The following is a 26,299-nucleotide window of genomic DNA, read 5'->3' as shown; positions in this document are numbered from 1 at the left end:
TTCATTAGTCACTTCATGATCAAGTACATCAAATTTGTTATCCAAAAATTGTGTATGAATGATTTCAATAATGTTTCCATTTTTACAAATCTGTACTCAGAACATTTAAGCAATCAAGTATTGTAAGCATTACATTCCAATCACACTAATAAAGTATGTAAATCGCTATTTATGGTGAAAACCCTAGAAGGTAGAGGTGATGAAACTTTCAGTACTTCTGACTTCAGTATGAGCAGATTGTACTGTATGTCACACAAATAAAGTGTGTGTGACTCAAACTACAGTACGACACAGGCTACGTCATAAAAACTGAACACAGTAATATTTGACAGAAAATGGACTGTCGGCATTTGAGAAAGGAGAGAAGATCCCTTGTAGAGGAAGATACGGATGAAAATGTTAAAAATTGAACTAAGCAAATACTCGAGAGTCCCACAGAGGAGTCATAGGAAGAACAGGGTTACGAACAAGAGGAACCTTCGTTCCCAGTTAGGCTGTTGGGTAAAGAATTGGTATGGAGATCTTCAACAACATGGCTGGGTAGCATCATCTATACTTTCACAAGCCTTTGTGTAAAGAAGCACCACCTCTTCTTGGTTTCAAATTCATTTTCCTATAGTTTCCTACTTGAATCCCATTTCCTTGTTGTCGTCTGTGTTTCAGTTTCGTTTAACCTTGTTGTTTGAATTCAATTCTACGCTTTTGATGAGGTATTACAGCTTTCTGTTTGCCTTTTGCATAGCTTCCCCACATTCTCTAGACCGTGTGAAGGATATGGCCCTTAGGTGTTTTTTTCATAGGTAGCTTTTTCAAGTTCACTGTGTCCTTATTAAATTATTAAACATTATCAACCAAATGTGTTCCCAGTCTTGAATTCTATCTAAATCATTTTGAATGCCCTTTTCTTCTTCTGTGGTGTTTTCTAATCTTTTTATTGCTGATATTTTGTTTTATTTTGTTATCATCTGCAGACATCAGCAGCAACTATGCCAGAGTAAGATCAACGAATATGAATTAAGAAAAGCAGTGACTATATATATATACGTGACTAAGCAGTGACTTATAGTATTTTTCTGCGCTTCTCCACTCTTTGTTTTCTATCCATTAACCAGTTCTTAATCCAAACATACACAAAAATCTATATTGCATGTATAAAGACAATAATGGTTGACTACTGCTTCAGTAACCAATCTCAAAACAATCCAGATAACTGAAATGCCCTGTCCAGTAGTCATCATACTAAATCACCAAATAAAAAAAACTGAAACAGCCTTCTTTCATGTTCAACATTTATCATATTTAAGGTTAAATTAAATATATTACTTTTCTAACTGTGTCACAACAATTTGTCTAACCAAGCTAAACCTGTCCCAGCGTCCCTCCAGGCGAATGTTCTGCTCAGAGCTAGTGAAGTGAGTAATGCTTCTTGGTGACTTCAGAAATGCCTCACTCCTAATATATGAATGCTGCTGGAGCTCCCTAAAACTTGTGCTGTATAAATTCAAATTGCCAATATATCCCCTTGAACACAAGATCATTTATTGGATTATTTTTGTATTTTTTACAAAAGAATTTGAATGACATTGTGGGCATAAGAAATGCATGCACGCTATATAGTACATGACAAGCAAATTCATACCCATTCTCATAACCCATAGATCTACAAAATACAGATTGTACAGACAGATATCTGCATAGGATTCTTTCGCTTATTCACAAAATTAAAGATTTATATGAGAAAGAAGAAGAAATATGTAGTTGGTTGTTTTTGCCAATATGCATGGTGTTTTTAAATACAGTATCTTAATCATGGCTCTCAAGTCCTACATTTTGTATAGTGCCCTACAGTTAAATTCTAAAAACATTAAGACCTGTTGTATGATTTGTATAAATTTTTAACACATTTATAATAAATGTTCTATGTTTTGAATCATTTACTGCTGTGCCTTTTCCCAACTGAATCCTAACAGTATCAATTCGATTTTACGGGAATCTAATCTGTTTGCTTTAAAACTGATTTTCTATCTGTGTTTTTTTTCCCTTAATGAATGGGGAACTTTCTATGTACAAATAATATATTTTCAATGTACGAATATTATTCATGCCGTTAGCCTTACCAGGAAAAGCAGACTGCAAATGGATGCATGGATATTAGTTTTGCTTTAGATTTCCATTCTTGGCTACTTGTCTTCTATCCCTGAAATACTAGCTTTCTGTTAGTCAGAAGCAATTACATATATTTGTGTAAGGTTTGGAATATAGTAGTAATGTAAACAATAAACACTGGTATAAATACGGTGGCATCTACTGTTCTTTATATCTACAATGGCTTCTATATACAACTGCATTCCTTAGTAAGGTCTGGCCCAGATGGAGCTGTAATATATATATACAGTATATTGCTCAAGATAATAATAATGGTTACAATAAAAGGTGGTCATTCGGCTCATCCAGCTAGTTTTTTTTTCTCAGCAGCAAACATATCCAAAGACTTTATCCAGCTCTTTGTGCAAAACTTTTGGTACATCAGCCAGATTTGGAGGTTTGTACATCTCAGCTCACAGGTGCCCCCATGACCACACACAGGGAAGAATGAGGAATTGTTGTAGACAAAGTCTTCCAATCTGCCCACCTTCAAGTCACTGTCTGTCATCGGCTACACAGTCTAATACTGGAGGTTCAGCAAACATTGGAGCAGAGGCGCATCTCTTACTGATAGCACTTAATCCCTGCAAGCAAAGCACCCAGGAGGACACATTGTGTCACTGAGATCTGAGAGATTCCTAGCATTAATCCCACAACTCACGTGCCTCTTATTCTCGGTTTTAAATGCACTTGCACGTAGTGTCTACTTAATGTCTTCTGGTTTGTGTTTCACTGCTGATTCTAAAGAATCCCTGTGTCGATGCCTTGGAGTATTCTGAATGCTTGAATCAGTTCCCCTTATAGTCTTCTTTGATCAAGACAATAAATGTTCAGTTCTTTTAGCCAGTGTAGAAGATTCCTTCGAATGCAGGAATGCATCTAGGTGCTCTTCTCGGATTTCAGCATTTTCTTGTGCCTTGTATCTAAAGCCTGCTTTGTCCATGTTGTGAGGGATTTTCATGTCGTGTAGCTCCAAATTCAAGTCCATTAAACCCTTTGAGGAGGATTCAGATTTTATGGCAGTCTTTGCAGATATTGTTTGACTGTATGGTGTTTTTCAGGATGCTCTACCTCTTACACAGGTCATAGATTGCAGGCCTCAGGATCATTTTATCAAGACTTCATTGTTGGTTAATTGCTGACTGATTTGTTTGTGTCTAAATGACCATGTATTGAATTAAGATATACTGTACAACACATCTGAATTTAAGTAATGAAAAAGGCTGTCACTTTTTTAAAACCAGGTGTTTTATGCTTGATATTTAATGTGTTACCGATAATATAAGAACATAAGAAGGATTATAAACTATAGTTAACCATTTGGGCCGCCAAGCTAATTTGGTATGTAGTAGTTAATTGATCCAAGGATTTCATCCAGCCATCTCTTGAAAGAAACCAGGGTATCGGCTTCAACAACATGACTGGGAAGCTTGTTCAAATATAGAATATAACACTTTCTATTCTGTCAGGGTTTTATAATATATTGTAAAAGGGGTATGCAAGACAATGTGTGTGGAGTTAGCTTTGATTCAGTCAGTATGTGCTGCAGATATAAAACCAATAAGAACTATGTTTCATAAATGTCAGGAAACGTCATTAATTGCTCTCTGATATTTATTCTGTCTGTTTCATTGTACCTGTCCCATCAGAATTCAAGGAGTCTAAACCTGTAGCTTTCATTCAGATATACCCCAAAGGTAAATGATACATAAATCAATGTAGCCTTTAAACCAAAAGCAGAAGCAAAATCAAATAAAACCTTTTGCAGATGAGTGAAAGAGCCTTGAGAAAATAAAATGTGCAAACATGAGGAATAAAGCCAGCCCTGGAGCAGACATTTGCTTTTCTCTATAATAATAATAATAATAATAATAATAATAATAATAATAATAATAATAATAAAAAAATAATAATAATAAATAATTAAAATGATGGGTATATACAAATTAACACAGTAAATTAAAATTAAAAACTAACATTTAAAAGTGAATTTTAAGAAAGATGCAAGATGCACTAATTTTGAGAATACTTAAGCTGAATCACAGGACACAGGTTTACAATGGATGTTATCATCCAGAAATTTTAGTATGGATAGATTATGCAAAATTGATTACACCATAGATCCTTCTATGTGTACTCTTCTTAACTGGATTTAGGATATGATGAATTGTGGAAAACTCACTATGTCTTCAACTGGCTGAGCAAAAACCACGAACCTTGCAAAAGGTCAGCGGTTGCCCCCACTGAAAAAGTGTTTCACATTTTTGAATATTTTAAAGCAAAGCTTCCAGTTTAGCGTGAGGATTGGAAACAGATACTTGACTGCAATAGACTATGCCAGGTAAGGATTTTCTTTATGAAAGACAAGACTCAAAGCTCATTTACTGCTATCAATCTTACTGTTATTTCCTAAAATTACAGTTAATGAATTTGTCATAGATGCCTGGACTTGGGAAAGTGTTTTACATCCGTGTAGCCTGTTGCACATTGACAGCAAACAACAACAACTGCCAGGAGCATTTTTATTCATTTGGGTTTGGAAAACTGCACCTTTTATAAAAATTCACATTATTGTGATAAACCAGGTTGCTTGCAGCAGATCATTACTAGGGTGAAAATAATGCTTAATTATACCACTGCCTAGCACACCATAATTTAGGTTGAACTAAAACTGAGAGAATGCTAATTTCCATTGTCAGCACATTATGGGATAAATACTCTGCTATCTTGCTAAAATAATCATTAACGTGAAAATTTCGGAAAAAAATCATAATTTTTAAAAAACATTGAATCAAGAAATGCAGTCATTAGGTAACTAATTATATGTGGTCTAAATAATCTAAAGTCTATGAATAAGACACTTAACCCTCCCCAATCAAGTACTGTCCTTATTCCTACTATTTTGTTCTGGAAAGGTCGTGGATAAGGGTCTGGAGCTGTGCAAATACGTTTTTTTTTAAAAAAAGCTTTTTTTTATATTTTTGGGGAGGAAATAGTTCCATGGAAATGTAAAAAGACAATGTTTACTGGTAAACTGGAGCGTGCTACTGCAATGAAACTTGAATGTAACAAGATTTACAAAAGAGAGGAGAATCTTCAGTACATCTAGCTCATTGTCTTTTAGTAGCTATTTGATCCAATGATCTCATCCAGCAGATCCTTGAAAGAAGCTTCAAGGGTATCGGCACTAACAACATGACTTGATAACGTGTTGCATCTTTCCACAATCGTTTGTGTAAAGAAGTGCCTCCTGAGCTTAATTTCACATGCATTTATCTCCTTAGTTTACATTTGCATCCTACTGGTTCAAATTTCACTATTGATCCTGAAGAAGTTTACTTTGTCAATGTCTTTGAGGAATTGGAATACTTGAATCTGGCCCATTCGTAGTGTTCTCTCTTCAAGACTCAAAAGATTTAATTATTTTAGTCTGTCCAAGCGGCACATTCCTCCTCAGGACAATTTATGGAATAAAGTTTGTACCTTTCCAATACAACTGACACAATTTTTAGTTGTGTGGTTTCCTCAAAGTTTGTGTTCCTTGCAGTTTGTCTCCTTAAATGCTTGAGAAAGACAAAGAAAGAAAGGAACCGAACATAAGCAAGATTCAGAATTTCAAAGCAATCCTAACTGACTCCACGTACTGTAAGTTAGTTCAGTTGAAAGGAAGCCACCACACCACAAACCAAAGGCTGCCGATCATAATATGCATTCTGTAGAATAAACCCTTAATTAAAAATTAATAAGTAAAACATTTCAAATTTAAAATAATTTCAAATTCTTACAAGCAGTTCAGTAGACTCGTCATAGAACTATATGCATCTGTTGTAAATTGTCTATTTACAAGATGAGGATAAGCTACTGTATCATAGCTTCTCATATAAGAGGAAATCAGAGCTAAAAAATTAGACATTAAAACAACACCACTTGGCATATGCTAACATCTACATAAATCTAAAATTGCCTTATTTTTGAAATCTGAGTAAAATATTTAAATACTAAAGAATACTCTATTAGGTACTCATTATTTGTAATTTAACACACTAAACCATTTGTTTAGTTTTAAAGAAGAGTTTTAAATTCATTCAAAGTATTCTTAATTTTGTTGTGATATCAAAGCAAAATAAGTAAAATAGAATGCAAATATATCTTTTAATATCTGCATAATAAGCTCTTATCCCCATAGTCATGATGAATAATTGCATTCAGATGTCCAATAATATGTCTCATATCCAAATCTAATCTGCCAGTTTCTAATTATTTCACAGCATGCAGGATAACACTAGGGATTTCTGTAGGATTTTAAAAGTTCTTATTATTGACAAATCCCATTTACACTTCTCACTGCTTGTATCATCATCATTAGCAACAGTCTTTCTCGTTAACTGCTGAATGAACACATCCATAAGACTTTCCACTTCTCTCTATCTGCTGCTTTCCGTATTTTAAGCTTACTCCAGCTCTGATCTTTTTTAACTGTTCGACTGACAATTTACTGTTTTTCACTGTTAGCCTTGCCCATTTATAAAGTGCAAGAGAGCAGCAGGTTCAGACAAAATATAGATCCTGGTCTGAGCTGCATTGCCTAGAATGCTGTAGGAAATAAGCTGCTGCCATCAGTCACCTGACCAGATGAGAAATGACAATTGGTCAGGAAACAAATTAAAAACCAGGAAGTAGTTTCCAGCTTCTGTTTGGTTATGATCTTCTGTGTGGTAGAGGGTAGATGCACTGAGTGTAAATTTATCCAAGGAAAGAAGGGAGAAGGAAGGGACTGTCTTTGTCTTTCTGTAGTGAAAAGCAAAACATGACTCGTAGCCAAAAACTAATTCCATTCTGACTCTCAAGCATGGTGATGGGAGCATCATTGATTGGGGCAGCTTTACTGTCTCAGGTCCCAGGCAGCTTGCCATTACTAACAGAACCATCAGTTCGGCATTGCATTGTCAGATTCTGAAGAACGTCAGGCCTTCAGCAGAAGCTGAGCTGAAAGTGGGTCATGCAGCAGGACAGTGATCCTAAACCTGCAAGCAGATCTACAACAGATATGGCTGAAGAAGATGCAATTTTGCAATTTGGATTGACCAAGTCGCAGTCTGAATCTAAACCCACTGAAATGTTATGGAAGGATTTAAAGCAAGCTGTTTATGGAAGGAAAGCTCCAACTGTCACTGACGTGAACCAGTTCTGTAGGGATAATTGGCCAAAATTCCCCAAAACCAATGTGAGATATTGATAAACACAGCAACAGGAAAAGTCCAGTTGAGGTTATTGCTGCTGAAGGAGGTGCCACCAGTTACTGAATCTACGGGTTCACATGTATTTTCACAAGAGAAAATGTAAAGTTGCATCATTTTGTTAAATGATGGTTGTCTGTCTGACGATGACGGTTGTACTTTGTGCAGCTTAACTGTTTGGAAGATGCACAAAGAAGCCTGTGTGGGAGAGCTTTTTTTTAAAGTGGGAAAGCCATTGCACTGGGGCTCTCTCGACCTCAGAAGCTTGGGTCCAGTGGTACGAGTAGTATGAGTCTCACAACTTGGTTGCATTGGATGGCCATGACGCCTTTCTGTGCCTTGTCATGCCCTTCGCTTTCCACGGAGCATTGCAACAGTATAGTGTTCCATCACTATACTGGGGCACTAGGACCCACACAGAGTGCAGAGTGAGCACCCCCTACAGGCCCCACTAACACCTCTTCCAGCAGCAACCTTAGTTTTCCCCAAGAGGTCTCCCATCCAGGAAGTGGGTTGCCAGTTGTGAGCTGAAGGGTGATATGGCTGCTGACATCTTGTTAAATAATGACAAAGACACACAACCCTCTCTTGAGCAAATACTATAGCATTTTAATTCAAATGGCACCAAATAAAAGAAACTTCTTTCATCCTAACAATAACCTTTCTTTCAGATTATCAATCTCAAGTCCCTGCCTACCAACTCAACATGTAAACTGTATATTCATTATTCATGTTTGTGCATGTGGGATGGCATGATGACCCACACAGCGCTCTTCAGTTCTGGACCTGGGGTACTATCTGAGTGGACATTGTATGTTTTCCCTGTATTTGCATGGCTTTTCTTCTGGGTGCACTGCTTTCCTCCCACAACCAGAAGACTTTCTGGTGGGTTCATTGGTATCTGGAAATATTGGCCCCGGTGTGAGTGCTTTTGTGTTTGGTTCTGTGTGTGTCCTGTAACAGACTAGGCATCCTATCCAGAGTTTATTCTGCCTCGCGCACCTTGCTTGCCAGGATAGGCTCTCTCTCCCCCACGACCCTGAATTGGATGAAGGAATTAGAAAATGGATGGATAGATGGATGGGTTGTGTATGTCTGCATGTCAGCAATATACAGTATGTAACAGTATGTATACGTTAGGATGCTGCTCTGATCTGCTGCATCTACTGTAAGATAAGCTGAGGAATCCGATTTCTAGGTCCGGCTGAAGGCAAGCAGACAGGCGAGGTGGAGAATGCAGACAGGCAGACAGGCAGAGCTGGCAGGCAGACAAGGCAGAGCTGGGGATGCACTAGCCAGACAGAGAGATCAGGGAGAGTGCCGCACAGCCACGCAGAACAGAGGGAAAGGAGTCAGGAAGATTAAAAAAATGCTGTTAACACCGTTATCAGCATCAGCAATCTGGAAAAAGATGGGGATCAGGCTGGTCGTCAGGTCCTGACTCTGACTCAGAATTAGACGGATCTGACAGGTTCAGGTGGAGTGCAGGATGAGTAGTGAACAGGCTGGTTTACGCAAGGAGCTCTTCCATACACAGGTAGGAAAGCTCAATGACAGAGTGTCTGGCTGTGGACAGGACAGGGTTTAAGTATCCGGTGCTGATGAGATGCTAAGGGGGAGGCAGGTGTCAGAGACAGCCACCCTGATCGCATTCTCATGGCACTGTTACCATGGAGGCCTGGGGCTGTGAGGTTTGGTTCGCTGGGCAAAACAGTATACAGAGTAAAATGGATCAATTTTTTGGCTTTGGAGTCAAAAACCCCCAAAAGGCTCTGCAACCAAAACATCTTTTTCCTTTTAGTGTTACAAATTGGATTGACCTCTTTACAGCTCACACATTGATTCTTACTGTATTTTGAATTAACAACGTAAAGACCAGCTGAATTATAGATTTATATCTATATCTATAGAATTCAGCTGGTCTCTACTTTGTAAATTCAACATAGAGATAATCTTCTCTAATATCTTTTAATAATTGCTTCTGTAGAAACAACTAATATGTGAATATTAGGGGTGGAGAAATTTGGCCAAGACACCAGGGGAAACATCCATACTCTTTTCGAGAAATGCCCTGGGATTTTTAATAACCACGGAAATTCAGAACCTTGGTTTTATGTCTCATCTGAAAGATGGCGCCTTTTCACAGCCTAATGTCCCCGGCTCTATACTGGGGCATTAGGACCCGCACAGACCGTAGAGCTCTACCTACTGGTTCCACCACCACCTCTTCCAGTTGCAACCTTAACCTTCCCTGTGAGGTCTCCCACCCAAGCCTGAGCTGGCTTACACTTGCTTAACTGGTAACTGGGTCACCAGTTGTGAGTTGCAGGGTGATACAGCTGCTGCTGCTGCTGGCACTCGGGTATCTGCTTAACATGGAACAATGGAATAAAAAAGTCAGCGACCAAAACCAAACCTTCTTCAATACAGTCTAAAAGAAACACATACTTTTTGCCTGGAGGGGAGAATTAGGAGGAGGCAATAGAATGGAATTTTAAATGAGGGCCTGTAACCTCAGAATCCAAGGATTTTGTTCCAGTATTTACTTGTGTTAGATATGAAGACTCTGGCTATGGAGAATCACAGAAATGTTTCAGATGAATTACAGAACAGAACATTTAATACCCTCTCACATGTAATCCATGGGTTTCCTCAAAGAGTTCCACAAGTTTCCTGTTATTGTGCCTACTCTGTTTGCTTTTACTTTTGATGTAACAATAACAGACATTTTAACCACATTTTTAATAGGCATTTTTAATGTCTACTATTATTAATCTGATCAAATCCTGGGGGAATTTAACATTTTACCTTGGACCTAACAGTACACGCATTCAGATGTATTTCATATTCCTAATATTTTTTTAGTTTTAAAATTCTTGGTTATAGTCTGCATGAATGACATGTTATTTATACTCAGTTCATTCAGACAGTTAAGTCTTTGTAGCAATGAAATGATTCCTTTAGTCATATACTCATTTAACTTCTAAAATGTTGTTACAGCAGTTCTTTATCTTTAGAATAAACAGTTTTCAATTTATGATTACAAATAATATTTTGGGTGTGAAATCTTAACACTTTAATGAAATATTATTTCTAAAGCAAAGAGGATAGTGCAAGTAATTTATGTCACATAACACTAAACGCCTTCTACGTACAGTATATAGTGCTATAAAGGAGCATTATTGACAACATGAGAGCATTGCAGCTGATGAAAAACATAAATGGATTAGAGCCATTATACAGTTTAGAATCCGAACAGTCCTGAAATTCTCAACAAGTAGTATAGCAAAAAGTAAAACCTGTTGCTCATACATCGCAGGTGAGTTTATGTACTGTACAATGTTTTTTTATATTTTAAAGGCTGAGTGCAGTCATGCTGAAACTAATTGGGTACTAATAAACAAACACAGGGTAAGAAGTATCCATCTGACATGTTTCCATGGAAACACAAGTTAAAATCAACAAACGTTGATGCTGAATACTGTAATTGCATTTGCTGTGAGTCACTACATTGTATTATATGAAGGATAGTGTGGGCCATCTTTCCCTCCTGGCATGCACACAACTTCAACAAACAATCAAAGAATCAAAGAATGAATGTCCATTCAGCCCCCTGATTGAACAGTGGAGCAAACTGTTGTAGACATAACCACCTGGTGGAAGACAGAATTGGCAAAGGTTTACTCTACAAAACTCAAATTACTGCTAAGAATTTTATATCAGAGTTTAATGACAAGTTCATCACTTTATAAATATAACACCTCCAGTAACAGTTTCAAGTATAAATAATATAATATTTGCTCAATAATTTCACTGCTGTTACATTTTGGGGGCACTCTGTGGCATGAGGTGACTCCAAGAGCCAGTCTAACTTCAGTGAACACATCACATTGGATGTACAAGGACCTTTAATTCATTTTTACTGCAAGTCAGAAGGTGCAAGCATGACAAAAAAGCTAGAATACTTTATAAACATTCAAGGACTCATTCGGTTCTCTCCAAGATGTCATTTTAACCAATCTCCTGCTCTAAATAGGACATCATTTAACAGCTGTTTTCAAATATGTTGTCCTTACACTTGATTGGCCAAAAGTTGGTTGTCAGGATATCAAGGTCACATAGCAGAACATATGACCCAGTACACCTGACCCAGAATAACCACAAATCAAATTTATTTCCCACCTATCCTAAAACTAGCTGACTCCAGACAGCTTGTTAACTTGGGAAACATTTTTAGCAAATACAAAATACAAAATACAATGCAGGCTATACCATGGGGAATCTGAATGAGAAATTGTTCTTTCATCATCATTCAAATATTTGTAAAAATACTTCAAGACAAAAAGAGAAATTCACAACTTCAGTTAAAGTATTTTTTTGGGGGGAGTGCTACTGTAAAGATTGCTCTTGATCTTGACTTTGTTCTGGGAACAGTTTGTGATTCTGAAACCATTCCTGGAAGCCATCTTTACTCTCTCAAACAAAATATCCAATCACATCTCTTATTTTCCCTACAGTGGCTAGAATTCAAGACCTTAGAAAGTTTGAAACTAAATCTGAAACTTTACTGAAAATGAAAGACTAGCTTTTGAGCAAAATCACAACAAGGTTATCAGGCTTAGAGCCAATTATCACCTTTCTTGAACCAAAGCTTTAAACTGTTTTCTCGGCAATGACGAAAACTAAGTGGTTTTCAAAGGCTTGTCTGATCCATATGTAACAAATTAAAGTGGTATAATTCCATCAAAGAGAGCATGGATACACACATTTGCTAGCATCTGTGGGTTTTCTGAATGTAGCCTTGAGGATGATAAAATGGAAAGATCTGCTTTGCACAATGAGCTCAAGGTACATGCAGCAAAGATCAAGGGAGCTTTGTTTGTGTCAGTTTTCATATGTACAGATGGAACATAAATAATATCTCGTCTCCACTTTCCACTATCCACTTTAAAATGCAACTCACACAGACCATCTTCAGGATTTTTCTACATGGGCTCCAAATTGGTCTGTCAGAATATACTGTAGCTTACTATGTCACACTGAAGGTCTTGACATTCAGAGCCGCTGTTTTACAGATCTTGGGTCCTGAGCTCGATTCCATCTTAGGGTACCTTCTGTGTTGAGTTCTTTCCCATGCCTGTGTTGGTTGTCTCTAGATGCTCCAGTTTCCTCATACTGTCCAAACACGGTGTCTGTTTGGGTAATGCTTTGGATAATTGATTCTCAAAATTTTCTGCTGAAAGTGTGTGCCATACGATGGACTGTTCCAGTGTGTTTCACATCGACCCACTACTAGAGTAAACAGTTATTGAAAACGACAGGTATTCTCACTTAAAGACTAAATACAACTCGGAAGTGTTTTGGATTACATTTGCATCGATGACGAATTGAGGAAAGCAATGTGACAATCGAAGCGGGGGAAAATGCTTGCTTAGAGATACGAAGTAAATAAAAGACTGACGACATTAATGAGGAGAAAAGTAACATACGGAGAGTTTGCCAGGTGCTATTTCATAACCTTAAGATATATTAGTACAATTAGTACTTGCAACATCGTTCCTCTCATTATGATTAGCATGTAACGCATCTTTAATTAGTACTTTTATATATTATATTTTCCGATTATAATAGTCTTAAATATTTTTTTCTTTTTGATTTACAGGTATAAAGCAAAGGCTTAATTATACCTGTGTCAACGTTCCTTGTTTTGATTTGCTCTATCGTTTTATTGTTGTCTGTTTCGAGCTATATATTCAAATGCCTTAACAACTTACATTTGCTTACTTCTGTTTCAAATACATCTAGCGCTTTTAGTTTTATTTGATTTACATTAACATTTCTGGTCTTTTGTGTTTGTATGTGTTCACAATCAGACAGTACACCTTTTATCAAACTGTACATGTACACAAAAAAAGCTAAAAGAGTGACAAATGGACGAAAGAAAAGTTTCGTTGGAGACGTCTAATTGCAGTTACCAGGTGACGAACTGTATTATTAAATTATTAAAACATAAAGGTAATAAAATCCTGTAAGACCTTAGGTATAGGGTTCTTTGTGTATATTTGTTTTGAATTTTCTTATTAATAAAATCATTACGAACCCAGAAAACTATAGGACAACACTGTACTACTGCCTGCAGTTCCATGTTTATCCTTATAGGTTACCCCTTCTGTACTTCTGTACCATTTGCTGGAGGCTAGGTTGTCAGATACGCAAACACATCAGTACCGAACCATCTCTGACCACGTTGCATTACATCTCGTCAGAGCACAGCAATTCTGCAACACAGCAACACTGTTGAGTCTATGATTCATCCCTGTATGGCTGTACTTTCTGCATATTTTATTACGTTTCTTTTGTTTCTCTGTAGAGCAATTTACCTTTATACCTTATGATTCATCTCAGAAATGCAATAATTTCTGTACATGGCATTATGTCTGTTGGTAATATTTTTTTTTTAAAGAGGGGTAGATATGCACAATATTAGATACGATATTAGGAGTCACCTTGTATAAAGAGGCTGACCTAGTAAATAGTAAATTAAAGTCTTCATACTGTAGCACTTTCGGGTTCATTCGGTTAATTCGGCAGCCAGCTCGCACAACCTGTAATGTCAGCTGTATGCGTTACAATACTTTAAATTGAACTGATGACAAAGCAAACAACGTACTTACTGTATCTTCAATCCTTAGTCAATGTTTGCATTTGATAGAATAAAACAATATTAAAATTATTAGAAAGAATGTTTATTGAGTTCACTTTGTTTCACAAACAAATCAGATTTATTTGAGCTGTAAAAATATAATTTAATGACATTGCTCAAAACGAAAGGTATAGTTTAAAACATTACAAATGTTAAAGAGATTTGCTACAATAATTATATATAATTAATTTTGGATTAAGAATCCATTAATGAACAGGAAACTGGAAATTCTCACATTGGGGTGATGTAACTGGTGAAGTACATTTATTATTGATCATATCTATTTATATATTCGTTTTGTAACCATTAGTAACATTTATTTATGTAAATAATAAAATAGAAAATATACTATAGAAGTTGCAAACCAGATTAAAAATTTAGAACATATTCAGGATTGGCCAAGAATCTGTCTGATAACATTAAATGTAGACAAGTATCATATTCATTCCCAACACACTAAAATATGTTGCTGCTTTACAAGCAGCCCGGTGAAGAGCAACCACATACACCCCTGGGCTTAAAGGGCTGTTCTAAACAGGCTAACTGAATCGGTTTTTAGAAATGACAAGACAACAAGGAGACCTTATTCAAGTACTCAGATTCAGAAAGTACGGGAGTATGAAAGTGTGCTTAAACGTGAGGACTCGAGGCCCTTATTTATAAAAAGAATTGGCTTCACAAGCTACCCAGCTGCGTTGTATAATCTTATGCCATGGCATCTTTCATGAAAGGCTAGGTAGGTGAGATTCTCGAATCAATTTGCTTACAGAAAGCAAATGTACTAGTTGGACCGAAAAGCCTTCAGTCTTTTGTAAACATTTTTACGTCCTTACGTTCCTCAGAATTAGCAGCGAGCAGCACCACACCTGTTGCGTCCTGTTTGCAGCAGACACGGAATTGGGAGGGGCGTTAGGACCCGGAATACATTTGTCATCCACGTCTACCAAAGCTGCTTGCAACGGCTACAGCGTTATACAAGGAAGGAAGCATCATGCTGAGGAAACGGCTTGTGTGAGGTATGATGCATCTTACATTTATTTTGGTACAAAGTAGTCCTAGGTGTCAGAAACCTGAGGGCGGAGAATCAATCCACCAGAGGCGTTTGCATTAAAGAAATGTCTTATCGTGCGTTGTTTGGCGTTTGGTTTCTAGAGGCTCTGGAGACGAAAATGCTTCTGTACTAGGGAGAAATGGGCTAGGCAGACACCTGCAAGCAAGATTTCTGAGCCTTCTTTATTGTTGTGTAAGGACTTCGTGTTTTTTAAAAGCTTGTTTGTTGCGTGGTAAGCTCCGTGGATGTTGTTGGTCAGCAGATACTACTATTGAACATATTTTTGTGCACGTTAAATTTACCTTCTTGTTTTCAACAACGTAACAGTTTTCATCATCGTCATCACCATCATCATCATCTCCGGATAGTGTAACTACCTCCCGGTATGGTAATGTCTGTTGGAATATATCCTTTTTCTCAGGGCAGTTATTGGCCTGAGTCCATGTATCGCTAGCGTAACTATATGAATTATCGCATATGAAATGATCAAGGTTGTTCTGCAGGAACGGTTTTCTTTGTATTTATATAGTACATGTTACTAAGTGTCATATTAAGTTTTAAGCTTTGAAGTTGTGTGCACTGAAAGGTGGAAATAACATGCTAGGCTGAGTTTGAGTTAGACTAGTGAGATTTAAATTGTTGCATCCAAATGAAATGAATAACGTTTGAGACAGCCTTTTATCTGCTTGAGCACTGTGTTTTGTGATTAATATACATCTCAAATAAACCTAGATAGAGTAATTGGATGCTAAGGTGATTTAATGGATTCTGTGGTGATTTTTCTTAATATAATTTTTTAACAATCTCTTTTGCGAGACTGTTGTGTAAGCGCTCAGAAAAAAAAGTTATAACGATATAGTTTTAGAAATCGACATGCTCATTTAGTTTAATAAAGGTGTGTCAGTGTAGAATTCAGATCCTCATATATGCATTCCACAATTTAATCTTTCTGAAATGCATAAGTTTTTTTTGTAAGGGGGAGCTGTTATTCTGTCACTCCCTGTGTAGTTGTAGCGTCTAGTAGAACATCTCATAGAGCATAGACACTATAAATGTGTAATATGAAACATTCCGTGATTTATATATTAATTCAGATATGTTACCGTTTTTAACCGTAGAACTGTTTACTTCTGTGGAGGGAAACTTACACTTTTTGCCTTATTCCTCGCGTTAGCAAAGATTTGCGGTACAGCACTCACAACATATCAGAATATCACCGGGGCTGTAGCATTGCTACTGTACCTGATGACTTCGAGTGTTGGTCTGCATGAAGTCTGAGCGTCCTTCTGTATATCCCCCTGTATACCAAATATATTCTGTACATGTTGGGTTTTACTGTCTGTTCAAAGTGTCTATTTGGCCGTGTTGAGGGGGTTTATTCCTTGGTCAGTTTATTCCTGTTACAGCCAGCAAATGCAAATGACTGTGTGACTGTAGTGAAACAGATCCAAGAGACCATAAAAGACCTTCTCAGGTTTGCCTCCTTTCTGCTGTTCTTAATTCTGCAGCTTAACTTTGCCCTTTAGTTTTGAGAGATGTGATGTGTAATTGAAACCAGTGGCAAGAAGAGTGCTGGTTAGAAAATGATTAACTGTAGATATTCAAATGCTTCATCTGTTTCCCCTTTCTGCCTTGACCACTTTAGTTTGCAACAACAACTGTTTTTTTTCTGTATGTTTTGATTGTGGTAGGCACTGCTTTATATCTTTTCTTAAGTTGCTCTCACAGAGTGCCGCTTTCTGTGACATGATTATCTATCCAAGCCTGCAGTGCAGTGCCTGCAGTACAATGTCGAGCAGTTATTTTATTTACTTTTTTTAATTGTGATATAATAAAGGTGTGGCACATTTTTGAAGGCACAGTGCTACTCCTTTCCTCACCTCACCCTTTTGTGGCTGATGTTTAGTCCTTCAGTGTAATGACTATAAACACACAGCAAAACTAAACCAAAATTGCTTAAATATAAAAGAACTCCACAGTGAGCTAATATCATCATTCCCTTAATGTCACCTGCACCTAGATCCTGTTTGCAGTGCTATTTGGGTTAATTTACAAACCCAACAAGAGGAATTCACATCATTGTTACATTAGAAGTCTCCTAAATGTGTAAATAATTGAAAGCCTACCTTTGTGCCAGGTTTCATGTGGGAGTTAATACTCCTGACAGCGGTTTCAGGAAGGATAGCTAGAAGAATACTTGAATACTTTCTTTCCCTTCACTTTGTTTAAAAAAAATCATGAAGAACTGCCTTCTAGATTTGTGAATGGTGGTGCTGTGTTCAAGAAGAGGTAGTGCTACGCTGGATTCAGTCCAGGAAACAGTGACCAGATGTATTTTCATGGTTAAAGTGTTACATTGACAGACAAATTCAAGCCATTGACTTTTCCGGCATCAACAATGAAAAACGGGGCACAAGTGGAATCTGCAGGAAAGGAGTTGTAAGAGTTTTGAACAGCCATATTGTCATCATGGTTTGTTTTACCAAACTGTGACCTGTATAAGATTCTCAAATTACTTAAGTTTTAATAACCGAATGAGGTAGATGGGCCTTATGGCCTCCTCTCAAAAAATAACCTTTTATGCTCTTACATGCTTAGGCCATGATGGGTCTATTTATTCTTTATTTGAATGTTGAACATTTATTTGGTGAATGTTCTTTGCCTGTTTCAATCATGTGAGGCTTTGTTTATCTCCATCTGCTGCCAGATGTTGTACATTTCTGGCTGTATCCAAATCTTCACATGTATTCAGCACTGCGGTACTTGAAACAACTTTTAAATTCAGCTCCTCTTTCCCTGTTCAAGTCGAAATGGAAATCGGAAAGCACTCCAGGCAGGGTTTGATACAACAGCCGGAGCTCTCCTGTGTATTCTAATTCATTTATAAAGAAAGGAAGTTATACGCATGTGTCTTGACAGCATATCAAGTACGGTATCGCCTGGGGCTGTACAGGACAATAGAATTTTCCTACCTGTCCATTTCCCATCAGTGAGTAATGTTTTGAAATATCATTCCAAGTGAAATCTTTTGAAGTCAGGCTACATGTTAAAAAAAAAAGCTGCCTTTACAATGAGATAAACAGAATTGTAGGGGCAAGACATTCTTATTTTATTAAATTCCTTCTTCCCTTGCAGCTGTTGACTAATAAAATTCAGTAGTGTCATGGGTCTAGGTAAAGGAAAAGCTGCCTTACTTAGTATTTATAGAAGTTGAGACCTTCGGAAGCTGGGGGAAATGTCATCGTTTTGAAAAATATGAAGCAATTATAAAAAAATAAAACATTATAGATATTTTATTCTCTCTCGTTTTTTGAAAGGAGAAGTTCATATTGACTGTAATGTTTTGTGTTCTTCCTGTTTTTTAGCTAATTATTTTTTTAAAGGTGAATAGATAAATGGAACAATAATAGTTCGAAATAACGGCAACTACATTAAAGAGCTCATGCGGCAGTGTGGTGTCTGCTGGGTGCTTCGGTTTCCTCCCACCTGCCGAAACATGCAAGATGTGGAATGTTGCATCAGTTGAAAAATTGGCCTTTATGGGTGTTTAAAGAGGCTGCGAGGGGGTTGTTCGGTATTCTCAATTGGAATCTATGGGACATAGAACTAATTGAACATGATGGGCTGAGTGGCCTCCTCTGATTTCACAAGTGTGTGTTTTTTTTTGATGAACAATTGCATATAACAGAGACTAAGTCTTCTAAGATAATTGGCATGCGTTGTAGCTATAGTTCATTAGATTCGGCGCAAGATAAAGAGTTTGACTGTTGTTTCATTGGGGGAGAGGTAGTTAATAATTTTGTACACATGCAGATGTTTAACATATTGCAGGAACGTATAGATTGGATGGAATTCTGCCAAAATGGCAGAAGCTGGATGGAATAAAGGTTTTGTATAAAGGTGTAAGCCAGTATTAAAGAAGTGTTGCCCAAGCACTTGATTTTAGGATTTTTGCTGCAAAGAACTTCTTGCACATTAGTATGTTCGTAAGGAGGATTGGTGGTATCGTGAACATGGTTATAATGATTATACAGTGTACAAGAGTGACACCTGTGCCAATATCTATTCCATACTCTGTTGTAATAACCATCTGCATGACTTAGGGTCTTTGTGCCCACTCACTGTAGTGAGGGCAGTACTCACTGTAACTCAGTTTTGGTCTTGAATGGTTGAGTTAAACTAGTGTAGATATAGAAGCAAAACTATTAGTGATTAATAAAAATTCCCATTCTATAGTTTGGGAAACAGAAAAGCTGTAGCTGAAACAGAAAAACCTTTTGTTAAAAGCACTTTAATGTATTTTTAAAATATTCTCCTATTTTTGTAATAACTTAGTTTCAAGAGAATGTATGCCAATACAAACAGCAGCAGATTTGTATGTTTCACAAGGTTTTTTCTAAGCATATTGAACTATTTACGGACACAGTATAGCTCACGTAATCAGGCTGTTTGTTATTAATGCCAGTTTCTGGCACCCACTGAAGTAATAGGTCCTCCTCTATAAATAAAACAACATGCTAGTTGCCTGAAATATACTGCAAAAAAACATCTATTTCCACTTTTTTAATTCTCAGTATTTTAAATTGTAATTTCCAACAATTTATTAATTCTTCACAATGAATGGCACCAAAAATGAATTTATTAAATATTATGGTCTCTTTCATAAAGATCTATCTCATTTGGTGCCTGGAATTGCAGCAGATTTAATTATGAATCATCCTCACTTTGACATTTACAGTGTACATTTCTTATGTACAGAATAAACACCACGGCCATAATTTTCTCCTACAAACTCTTAATTTTTTTATTTTTGTGCTGTGTCATTGCTCATTAATTTGAGAAATTACATTAATTTGAGAAAAATACCACCATGAAGTTCATACTACAGAAGCAAGCTACACAGTTTTGAATTCTGTACTCATACCGTTAAAAGTTTTTGATACATTACGGAAAAAGCAGAGCAAGAAACAGTAGTAAAACAGCCTGGCAAAAGCATCGCAATACATGAAGAGATATGATAAAAGATAGTAGAAGCCAGGGTAAACCATGTGAATGCATGATAAAATCAAGGGATTGCTGTAAAGGTCCCATGGCGATTTACTGTGTTGAACAATTCACATTGACAAAGTACGAGTGCGGTAAATCCATCATCAACATGATTACTCATCAGCCTGCAGGATTACAACCTGTTCCTGATGTGCAGCCTCCTAGTTGGAGGCCTTTGAAGTGGGTTACGAAGATGCTTCTGTAGGGATTGGTCAAGACCATCCCACCCATTATTAGGGGGTTTCATTTTTAGGGAGTGGTTAGCCTGTGACTGAGTTGTGTTGGTAACGAATATGGCAGATGGATCTCGGAACTGGTGGTACTGTGGAACCTAAGCATGTAGATTTCATATGTAACAATTTCTACCTGTTTGTGCCAGTTTTCATTGGTTTGATCAGCTGTGATATTGAAGATAACATACTGTACATAAAATATATACTGCATCTACAGTATATATATAGAGAGAAAAGTGGAAACATCCTTCCTTGTGTTTAATTTTTTGGTTGATCAATATGAAGTTTTCTTGTGCTGTTTTGTTTAAAAGTGAGAGACTGCAGAATTTGTTTGTTTTCTGCATAACGGTAATCAAACTGTCTCTCATGGTTTAAAGGTTAACCAGATATGTGGTGTGAGCCCTTCACAGCATTATTTCCCCAGATTGGGGGGGATGTCTGTGTTTTTTTAGTATTTAGTTCTGTTCAGTGTTGATGAGACCACCAAACTGTCCACATCAAAAGGTTAGTCTTATATTGAAATAAACATCTATCTTGTTGCAGAATATGAATATTGAAAATTGTATTTTCTATTTCCTAAGTAGGTAAGAATGGAAGTGTTCTAAGTGTAGAAAAATTCTAAACCATCTCCAACTAAAGATAGGTAAGAGACTACTTTATGGTTCCTATCTAGTCACCTTGAGTTGCAACATAACAGTGTGATAATTGTTAAAGAAGCATGAAGTCATGGGATTTGACATATTCTTGTAGGAATTACTTTGTAGAGAATGCAAGAAATCACAGCACAGTTCAGCAAACGTTTGAAACAACTTTTATTTTGGTATGAAAAAGTCAGTTTTCCATAGAACACCAAAAGAAGACACATGCAAGGCGTATCGCCATGGTGTTCTCAATCCAGTCAATCGTGCAGGAATTTTTATAGTTTGGATAGAGTTCTGGTCACCCATTACTATAGATGGGTGTTAGAAGTGATTATTGCATATGCATTATAACCATCGAAAATACTCCTCGCACAATGCAGAGAAACAGTTCTGATTAAGTTGTTCCTACCTCTCCATTTATTCTACAATGTCACATACTCAAGACAGCTCAGGAATGAACCTAGGTCAGGTTATACAGTTTTTAAGTTTACATATTAAACCTTGACATAGAGCCTTCTGTAATTATTTGCAAAACAGGAACAAGGATTGACATCCTAGATGTTAGATCTAGGATGTGGAAGTCATTATAGCCATCCATGCTGACCACAACCCATTTAGTTGTATTTCCCACCCTGTATACCACTGTAACTGAACTGGCCTGTAAAACAGCAGCGATCTGCTCCCTCATACCCGTAAATCCATTTAAGGGCAGTGAGGTGGCTCTGTGGCTAAGGATCTGTGCCTGTGGTTGGAAGGTTGCGGGTTTGTATCCTGGGTCCAACAGAGGATTCCTACTCCGTCGGGTCCCTTAACCCCAACTGCTCCAGGGGCGCCGTATAAATCGCTGACCCTGCACTCTGACCCCAATCTTCTCTCCCTGTCTCATGGAGAGCAAGCTGGGGTATGTGAAAAGACAAATTCCTAATACAAGAAATTGTATATGGCCAATAAAGTGATCTGATCTTATCTTTAAAATTAGGGTGTAGCACAACTGTGCTGTGCAAACAGGAAAAACTGTCTATGGTCCAGTCCTTCATGTCAGCTGTTCTTCGATGCTCTTTGAAGATGCACAACATACCATCTGTTGGAGATTTCACGTTTGTGTTGCTGTTGATACAAGATTGTGTTAAGAGAGACATAGTTATGTGGTCCCAGTGCAAGTGTTTCTGGCCTAATTGTTTTGCTGGCCATCTGTTTCTGTAGTTGACTGTTGGCAGCATTGGACTCAGTGTCAGTTCATGCTCCAGTTTCCTTCTGGTGGACCTAATGTCTCCTCATTGCACTGTGGGTGTCTCCAAGTCTTTTTGCCAAAGGGGTTTTTAGAACAGCCTGCATTGCTCATACTATTTTAACCTGCACAGCAGAAATGGATAGACTCTGTGCTCAGAGTTTATTTACAGTAAAGTGGAGTCTTCATTTTTTTTAAATGAGATTACATTTTCTTGTTGCAATAACCAAAGATTTGTATGTGGTATGCAGCCAATTAAATTAAGCTGAAACTCATTTAATTTGTCAGTTTTGTCAACTTGTACTCGGTTTCACCTGACAATGAGATTTGTTTTTTATTTTGAATGCACACGAAAGTATTTTGCTGTCATAACCTGTGCCACACCTTTCTCTCCGGTAAGACAGGTTTTGGCAGAAACATAAAAAAAAAACCTTTCTGCACAACTATTTTTGCCATGAATGTTTATTTAAAAGTAATTGCAAGAAAAAATGGGTGACTTTGCTGCATCCCATTTTTAATCCATTACATCTAAATTGTTTTAATTTAGGATTTATATTAAGTGTCAAAAAGTTCATTGGTGTTTTTGATAACAATTCTGTGTTTAAACTGGATTTAATAAATGATAATCCCTCATCTTACCATCCTTCCTTTGTGGAGAAGCTTTCTACTGACAACAGGTCATCATTAATCAGTGACAAAGTCCAAAAGTTGTAGGCCTGTGTTAACTTTCAGCCTGTCAATGAATTTAACCTTTAATCAAATAGACATATTGTATTTCACAATTGTTTTATGAAATGGATAGCCACCTTCTTCATACAGTATGTATTGAATTCTGAACATTGCTGAACATTGAATATTAACCACAAGAGGTTTAAATGTAATACTGTATGACCCATTCCTCTCCCTCACAATTTTCAGATAGCTTATTCTGTGAGGCAGACATTTAACATTTTAAGCAGAGACATTTGTTTCACCGATATAAGTTTCTACAAAGATATGGTCTCAAGAGGAAAGGGACTTAATGGAACATAGAGAGATTGTCTTGTACCGTTGTCTCAGATGTTCAGTACACTGTTGGAAAAAGTGAAACCCTGTTGGAACTTTTCCAGATTGTTGTAGTTGTTGGGGACGGCAAAGTTCTTTTAGATAGTGTAATTCTTGGAGTAAATTATTTTTACTTTTGTTTTAAAAGACATTTTGTTTGAAGTGGAATCTAATTTTTTATTAATGCGACTTACTGGATCACCCAATGAAAGAGTCAAATTCTTCACGTCTGTAAGCTGTGCCTAACACATAGCTGTTATTACAATTATTCCCTGAGCTGTGCTGTTAAGATTCCCGTGTGGTCTGTTGCCGTTAGGGTCCTGTGCTGAAAGTCCCAGTACTGCGAGTGCCACTCCAGTAAGGGTTCCAACACTGCAGTCCTGCAGGCCAAACAAGAAAGGCAATAACTGCTTAGTAAAGTGTTGCTAATTAGACCTGGTGGGCCTGCGGTGACTTGCATAGTTCTAAAAGGTCACTGTACCTACCAGCTGCCAAGTAAATCTTCACAGTAGAGGGCTTTTCATGGATCATCAGGCGAGTATGCAAAGTGGAGAGCTCTGTGACCCTTGGTACTGGATGGCAGCATAGAGGAAATCGGCAGAGAGCACAGTTCTGCAACTTCCTATCTCTGAGGGAGAACATTTCCCTTTACCAACATTACTGAGTCAGTCTGTCGACCACCGCATACATCCATCATGTATTATTCAGCGTAGTTTCACTCATTTTATTACTACTGCCAGCTGTTTACAAATTGATTTTCTTAACATTGTTACCACTAGATTCAATCTATTACTATTAATGTTTTTTTGTTTGTCACAGGACTGTTAGAAAGTATGTAAACTGTAGGTACACTTCTGATAGCTTTCGATTGGCAAATACGGACATAATTTTAAAATGCTCCTTTTTACTGCAATTGTATCATCAGCATAGCCTTCTTGCATGACATCAGATGTGACAAATATAAGTGAATAAGTTGTTGGAATTAAATGTACTATATGTAATTATTTGTGTGCTTTTTTCTTGATGACTTTAATGAGGTGATGGGTGTGTGTTCAAGAATTCTAGGACACCCACACAATCGGATCATAATGAAGAGGAATTAACTATATAGTACGTACTGCCACTTGTTTTGTGCACTCTTATTTCTCTTCAGAACATACCTGTGCCTGCCACATGGGGATATTAGACCCTAAGAGAAATTACAAATCAGGAGGCCATTTATAAAGTGTTTGTAGTAGAATTATTGTTACTGCACTTCAGCCGCGGCAAGACAGTGATAAACATGTATTGTATAATGTGCAGTTTGTGTTTATAGCCTTTCTGTTACTCTGGCAGATTTTAATATTGCTCTCATCTTTTATTTATTAATAAGGAAAACGCTCTGAAAGCAATGTTGTACATTCCTGAAAGTGGTATAAATTGAAAACATTAGATTTTCTGAAACAGTTGAGTATAATTGAAGTACATTAAGATTTTGCTGTGGTGATTTTTACATTGCGTTAGGAGCTGTGGAACAGTAATACATTAGAAGACAAACAATCTTGCAATCAGATATTTCTCAACCAGTACACCAAAGCACTTTGTGTGCCTTCTGACATTAATGGATGTGCTGTGGAATCTTGATGAAAATCACATATGAGGAAAATATAAATGGGAATAAATTTAAATGTTTACATTTCTATTAGGTTTGTGGAGTAGCCAGTGTTGTGTTGCACTTTTTGTGTGTACACATGAGACGGAGGCAATGCTCCTAGACTGCTCACATGGGGATTGTGTTTTTCAAGTGTAATGGTCCGTCCATCCAGCTGTTTTTATCCAAAAGAGGGTCGAGTGGGAGCTGGACGCACTCTAAACAGGACACCAGTTCAATGCAGGGCGCACACACACACAGACACACACACTCACACCATGGACAATTTTCCCAGAAACTAATTAACTTACCAGTGTGTGGGAGGAACCGGAGTACCAGGAGGAAAACCCACGCAAACACAGGGAGAACTTACAAACTCCAAACCGATAGCACGCCAGGAATTGAAACCAGGGTCCCAGCAATGCTAACCACTGTGTCCCTGTGCCACCCATCGGCACAAAAAGAGAACATCTGAGTAGCTGAGCAAGAGGTCCGTGCTTCACTGTTATCAATTCCTTCCAGGATAAAACAGCTCTGCGTCTTGAGGAAATCTCAGATTCAATATGGAAATAATATTAGTATAAGAAGCTCAGGTTGGGGATATCAGTACGACTTGGGAGGGACATGGTCTGCTGCAAAAAATGTCAGATTTATATGAGAGTGTCGTGGGAATATTATGCATGTTTGCTGTGAACAATCAGTTCACAAAGTTTATGATAGTTTAGAGTTTTAAGGGAAAAAAATGCATTTATAAAAAGGATAGGTAGTAAATATGGAATCCCATTTTTCATACTTAGGTTATTCTCCCACCATGCACAGAATATCGGGAACCCCAGACAAATGAATAGTGGCAGCCAAAGCATGGGTGGATGTGATAGATTTCCCTAACAGCCTTCAGATCTCAGTCCTGTTGAAAAGTGGTGGAAGCACTGTTTGTATGTGTGGCCATGTAGTGTGACATTCCACAACATTGCCCTCTTCACAACTTCACTTTGAAATGATCCCTTTGGGAAAAATGGGATGGGATTGTCTGAACACATTTTCCTTATAGAATTCCTAATATTTTGGGCCAGTGGAGGTATAATACGTTAAATTATCAGATTATACATGGGTTAGAAAAACCCCAACAAAGTATTATAATGATTTTCTCTATTCTCTGCAGGCACTTAACAGTACATTTGGGTTTAGGCCAAGGAGAACAGCACACTGCAAGATATTAAAACTAAAATGCTGTTCACTTGCTACAAATAATTTTACACCAGACATATAACTGTACTGATGTGCAATTTAGACTGTCTGTGTTTAAACATTGTAAAACAATCTGATGCAGGTTTATCTAAA

The 26,299-nt window shown here is 37.3% G+C and overlaps 1 protein-coding gene across 3 annotated transcripts in view; it reads left to right on the top strand.

Moving 5' to 3' along the window:
• Window positions 1–15,018: 15,018 nt before the first annotated feature.
• The window catches only part of rab27b (RAB27B, member RAS oncogene family), a 66,624-nt gene continuing 55,343 nt past the window's right edge, over window positions 15,019–26,299 (top strand). Inside the window, exon 1 of one of the 3 annotated variants that reach the window (XM_088911576.1) lies at window positions 15,019–15,101. The gene's annotated coding sequence lies outside the window, so the exon portion shown is untranslated. Of the gene's footprint in view, window positions 15,102–15,287; window positions 15,329–15,469; window positions 15,520–26,299 lie in introns of those variants that run through there. The other 2 variants (XM_088911578.1, XM_088911577.1) reach the window with 2 other exon arrangements.

This window comes from Atractosteus spatula, chromosome 3, assembly GCF_055471065.1.
Source record: "Atractosteus spatula isolate fAtrSpa1 chromosome 3, fAtrSpa1.hap1, whole genome shotgun sequence".
Taxonomy (NCBI): Eukaryota; Metazoa; Chordata; class Actinopteri; order Semionotiformes; family Lepisosteidae; genus Atractosteus; species Atractosteus spatula.
Note: the sequence above shows the minus strand (reverse complement) of the source record. Positions and strands in the feature narration are given on the sequence as shown.